Below are 6,059 nucleotides of genomic sequence, written 5' to 3'. Positions count from 1 at the left end.
AGGATGGATGGAAAGTCTTAAAGAAAGAATAAGCTTTGAAAAAAGAAAGAAAGAAAATGAATAAATGAGACTTGAATCCTCCAAAAGTTGAAAATGGTTGCATGTGGGGGCATCTAGAGTAGAAATAAGAAAAGAAAAAATGAAAAATAGTGTGAAATGTGCATGGGTTTGAAAAGTGGAGAAAGTTGGAAATGTGGAGTTGTTATGTAGTGATCAAGGAAGGTGTAGTCACTTATAGCTAAATAATATCCTTACCTTCCCTAAGCCTACATTAAGAGCTTGACAAAGTCCTTTGAGATTTCTAACCAAATGGAGTTGAGTCAATGTTGATTGAAAATATGGGTAAGCCTATGGTGTGACATATGTGTGCATGAGATGATTCTTTGTGAGTGTGAGTGTTGCATCTTTGTCCCTTGTCTTGTTTACATGTGTGTGTGTGGTTTTGGGACATTCTTTTGAGGGCATGTAAGTTGAAAAAGTGGTGATTTTGAAAATTCCTAATTGAGTCAAGTGAGCATATGAAAGAATTAATGAGTTGAGTCATTTTTTGAGTTTGAGTTGTTGTCACTTAAATGATTCTTGGTTTTTGAAAATGTTTCATGAGAATGTGAGGATTTCTTTTGTGAAAAGTTTGCATGTGGAATATTTGTTAGTACCAACCGAAGCCATTACCTTTGTGCTTAATTGAGAAAGGGAAATTGATTTGTGGTGTGTCTTGAAATAAGAGCCTTTTGTGTTTTTGATTTTCTTTACTTGAGGACAAACAAAGTTTCTAAGTTGGGGGTGTTGATGAGTGGTGAATTTCCACTCATTTGAGCCTCTTTTCATAGTTATTGTGGCTTGCTTTAGTTTAAAATTGGTGCTTTTAACGTGGTTTTTTTCATATTTGCATGAAAATGAAATAGAGAGTTGATTTAGGATATTTGAAGAAACCAAGTGAACTTGAGGCAAAAAGAGAGGAGTTTGAAGAAAAGTTGAATAAATTCGACATTGAGAGGAAGGAACAAGAACTTACTGCCAAAAATGCTCAAAGTCATCAACAGAAAGTGGAGAGCTTGGAGAGCATCACCGTGACTGGAAAAGAAAAAGAGGAAAACGATGAATCTGAAATTACTAAAGGTTGTTTCCACCAAGTCTATTGCATGTTCATTCTATTATTTCTATTTCACGTTTTGTTGACAAGGTTCTCATTTTGAAAAAAACATATGGTGGAGGGAACTAGAGCTTCATGCTTGAATTTGATTTCACCTACAACAACAATAACGTACACAACAAAATGTCATAAAGTGGGGTTTGAGGAGGGTATAGTGTAAACCAACCTTATCCTTACCTTGGGAGGTAGAGTGATTAGACTGTTTTCGATAGACCCTTAATTGTATTTACTTGCACCTCTGATGATAAAATTGTGAAAGTGCCTGATTTATCCTCTTGATAACATTGGTATCTGGGCGACCGCGTATTGTAGTACATAGTACTGCCTGTTTAACTATGCACATCAAGGTTTATGTAGATGAGAAGATATCACCTGGTGTCGTCTATTGTGAAATTTGAACCTTAGTTCCCAAGTTGTTACTTGATCTATTTGATTGCTAGGCCACTCTATTGAAAAGATGAGAATTTACGATTTAATTGGGAACCAAGCTGCATAATTTATTAGCTACCCAGTAGCTCTGTTAGAAATTTGTGAACATTATGATACTTTTTTGAATTTTAATTGTAGTCTACTTTTTTAGAGGAAAAGATATAAAAGAAAAGTGTTATGTTATAGGGTAATTATCCTTGAACCCTCCTCAGTATGGACTTTAGAAACTGTCTGCTTACAACACATTGTTGTGTAAGTTATATTCATTGACTTGCGGTAAAATTCTATTGGTGCCGCTAATCTACAGTGCTAATGGATCAGCTTACTCAATTGTTTTAATATTATCTGTTGTTCTTGAAAATCTTCAAAAGCAGCTGAACTACTTCAGAATGTATATGCTCTTAGTAAGCGTCGTCTTAGAAAACAACTTGTCTCATCATATATCTAGATGTTAAGGATCGTTGATGCTTGTGACTATTGTAGTTATGAGATTATTGGAAATTATATGAGTCATAACACAGTCTTTCTATTCCGTGGCATAAATTTGAAGTCTCGTGAACAAATGATCAAGAACCCCAACCTCTTTTCTTAAAATTTAGTTCCTTCAGTGTCCTCTATTCATGTACTTATTCTTCTATTGGCTACATTTGTTGCAGGTCAGAATTCTTCATTCTATAGATCATGCAAATGTATTGAAGTTCTACTCCTGGTGAGATTTATCTTTTTCATGTCTTGCATGTAACCCCTTTCTTTTTCTTCAATTCTGTTTCTTTGGTAAAAGTCCTTTTGATGTTTAATAAGAAGATTTCTCTAACATATTTTCTAATTCAACCGATCCATAGGTATGAAACATCTGCACATATATTTTGTTGGAAGAAATCTCATGACCTTGTTGCAGCAGGTAAGCACTGGCAGGTCTGCTATTTTCTAAATACATTTCATTGTTCCAGTGGTATAACTACTGTGTTGGCATATAGGATTCCTTATGCTGACATTAGACATGAACATCCAATATTTGTGACAACACCCTAATTCTTCTTGGTCTTTTTTTTAGTAGAGGCGTAGGATATTGAGGTTTCATGGTAAATTTGTTGCATGCCTAAATTGGGATTTCCCAAACAAGCACTATGGACATCAGTGCATGCGCGATTGAACACTTTAATAGAGTTGTTTATAGTCTCACAAATAATGGTAACTTGTTTCTTGTGCCAACAAAATGATGCGAAAGAAATAGGTTTCTTTTTTTATTTGTATTTAAAGAGTAGTCAAAATGAACCACAATTTACTGTAGTTGGTAATTTAAGAACTTGCATCTGCATCATCTTACCTGTATTTTAGTTTAAACCACACCTAGGAGATTTTTAACATCATTTAATCTCTAGTTGAAGGATGGTAAGCTTCCTGAATATTTAATACATGAACGTGTTTGTGGCCTTGTTAGAGCTCTTTCGTAAGTTAGTAACTTTAGCCTTCATTGCTCTTTTGTAACACTTGTTGTTTTCGGCATGAATTTCTTTTTTGGTATTTTGTCTAATATACCAGATCCTTGCATTCAAAGGGAATAATTTACTGTGACTTAAAGCTATCAAACATCATGTTGGATGAAAATGGAGTCACGAAAGTATGGTGATCTTTATGTTGTGACTTTTCCACATCATGATGAGTGCTTTTTACCAGTTATATGATGTTAAAGTTCTATTTGTTTCCTGGCAGTTGTGTGATTTTGGATTAGCAAGAAAATTAAGTGATATATAAAAGACACCTTCCTCCTAGGTAGTTCACCTCTCTCTTCCCTCCTTTTTTCCCTACAATGAACAAAGGAAAAGTTAAATTGGTGGCATAACTATTTGGAAGTGCTTTTGACCAATTATATGACGTTGAAGTTCAATCATGCTTCCTTTTCCTCTTCTAGTCCTTATAAATATATGATTTCTCTGATATCTCAAAATCGTCTATGAACCTTTCAGATATTATTTTGGCATCCATCTAATTTCTCAGTCAGACTTGTAATGCCTCGCAGAAAATCAAATAAAGGTTCAGATGCAATTCCTTCACTTTCATTTGATGCACCACCTCAACTGTCTGATTTTGTCAAAATGTCAAAGGAGCAATAAGAATAGTAGAATTGTCAGTATTAGTGGGAATACTCCCTCAGGGAAGAAGCAAAATGTGATCAGATACCTTGAGCTTTTTGAGCAGCAATGCTGATGCAGCCAACTTGTTGACCAATGACTCTATTGTGTTGGTTAGACTCAAAATGCTTCGTCACTCCAAGGTTTGTCTGTTGCATGCTCAACTTGCTTAACTTTATTGGCTTGTTGATTCGTCACTCTACTTTTTTTGGGAATGAGCAGGCAAATTTTGGAAAATTAGGTGCACCAACTGATGGTTTGAGAGACATGCAAGAGAAAGTGAGAAGGTTTTCCATTGCTGCTTTGGGCGAATTACTATATTATATATCTACCCAAAATGAGCATGTCCGGGATAATAAACCAATGGAATCTCAATCTAAGGTTGGCCGACCCTCATCCTGTTGGCAGGTATCTTTGTTGTTGTAACTTCTTATTGGTGCAGCTTGTCAAGTTTCTTACTCCCTCCATATTAATTCTTGTCTTGTTTTGACTTGGCATGGAGTTTAAGAAAGTAAAGAAGACTTTTGAATAATGTGAATCTAAACTAAAGATATGTAGAATGTACCAACTGTTCTTAAATCTCGTGGTCTTACATGTCATGTAGAAAGATGAAATTTAAGAGTTGCAAAAAACAGAAGACTTGTTTTTGAAATAGACAAAAAAGAAAAGTAGAAAAAACAAATTGAAATGGATGGAGTGTTATATTTGTTAAAAATCCTCTACACAATAAATTACGAAGCTATATGTCAATTAAGTTGTAACTATTAAGTGTTCTATGATCAATCACTTAAAAGCATAGACACTGTCAGAAACACAGTTCTAGCACCAATGCAACTCTTATGAGAAATAATGCAACTTGTCACTAGGATATAAATGGTATACTTATTAATGGGTTAGAAACCATTTATCTTTTAATTAGTAAACTGGATGAACTTATAAGCTTGAAATTCCCCTGTAATGCAACACTATATAGAAGTAAAATAAACAACTGTGTTAAAGATATTTCTCTTGGGGTTGTGGAAAAACTAAGATAAAATCATACATGCATATGTACTATCTTTACATATTGCGAAGCCTCACATTCTGTCTTAACATTCCTTTCTGAAAATATTAATGTTGTAGGTTACAAGTCTAATAATTTCATTGGTTTCATCACTTTTACGAAACGAAGAGGATGACATAACTCAACTTTATGCTCTGAGGACAATTGAAAATATCTCCAGTCAAGGAGGGTACTGGTCAGCTTGTTTCATCAGCCAAGATGTCATTACTAACCTATGCTACATATTTAGGGCTTCTGGAAAGCAGGAGATCATGAGGCTGACAGCAGGGTCTTGCTTGGCTTGTCTTGTTCGTTTTTGCCCTTCTAATATTCAACGAGTCATGGAAAAACTTTCATTCAAGGATATGGTTTCAGGCCTGGTTAAGCGTAATCCACAAGAGCAACAAATCTGCTTAAATATTCTGAACATTACCCTCCTTGAAAGTCATACACTTCCAAGTGTTGGAAGGTACCTTCTTGCCTTGGTTGAAGACAAGAATCTTGTTATGTATCTATTGACTCTAATTGAGCAGGGAAGTGAAGTTTTGAAGGGAAAGGCACTCATATTTGTGGCTCTACTTTGTATGAATGGGAAGAGGTGGCTTCTATTATTTTTTTGCAATGCTAAATTGCTCTTGACCGTTGATAGGTTGGTTGAGAAGAATGACATTGTGAAGAAGTGTTTAGATGAACTTGGGATGGTTGTCACATCAACTGTACCAAGTTTACTTGAGTGTATATATGGGGACATTCAACAACTAAAAGGTGGTAAATGTCGTGGGGAGATAAGTAGCGTCACAAGTTGAAATTCTTCTAAGAATTGCATTTATTTCCTGCTGTTCTCCATCTTCTTGGGTGCGCTTCACTGAAAAGAAGGATTGCTAGTCATCAGGTTCTGCAACAGTTGGTAAATCTTCTTAAACTGGTGGAGTTTCCTTTCCAGGTAATCTGATGATTACCCTCATTACATTTTCTAATTGAAACATAGTTGACCATGAAGTTTAAGAATTCTTTTTGTTGTTGTTGATAAAGTTAAGTGGAGTTCAAGAAATTAGTTCATTGACAAATCTATATCTGAAAATCTTTAGTTATGTATAGCGTATTGAACGTAAATAATGTATGATGCCTTGTTTATTTTTGAATACCACATCTAATAGCAAACCTTAAGAATGAGCAATGCATAAAGATATGGAAGCATAGGCAATCTTCCTTGACACTAAGGATAGGGGAAAACTGAACTACCGATAAAAAGCATAGGCAAAATAACCTAGACCCTGCCTCTTACTCTAAATCTAACAGAAAG

The 6,059-nt window shown here is 35.0% G+C and overlaps 1 pseudogene; it reads left to right on the top strand.

Moving 5' to 3' along the window:
- Positions 1–338: 338 nt before the first annotated feature.
- Positions 339–5,743, top strand: LOC125855278 (serine/threonine-protein kinase RUNKEL-like; annotated as a pseudogene).
- The last annotated feature ends 316 nt before the right edge of the window (positions 5,744–6,059 follow it).

The sequence above is a fragment of the Solanum stenotomum genome, chromosome 1 (assembly GCF_019186545.1).
Source record: "Solanum stenotomum isolate F172 chromosome 1, ASM1918654v1, whole genome shotgun sequence".
Classification (NCBI taxonomy): Eukaryota; Viridiplantae; Streptophyta; class Magnoliopsida; order Solanales; family Solanaceae; genus Solanum; species Solanum stenotomum.
The sequence above is the reverse complement of the archived record's forward strand: the minus strand, read 5'-3'. Positions and strand labels throughout refer to the sequence as shown.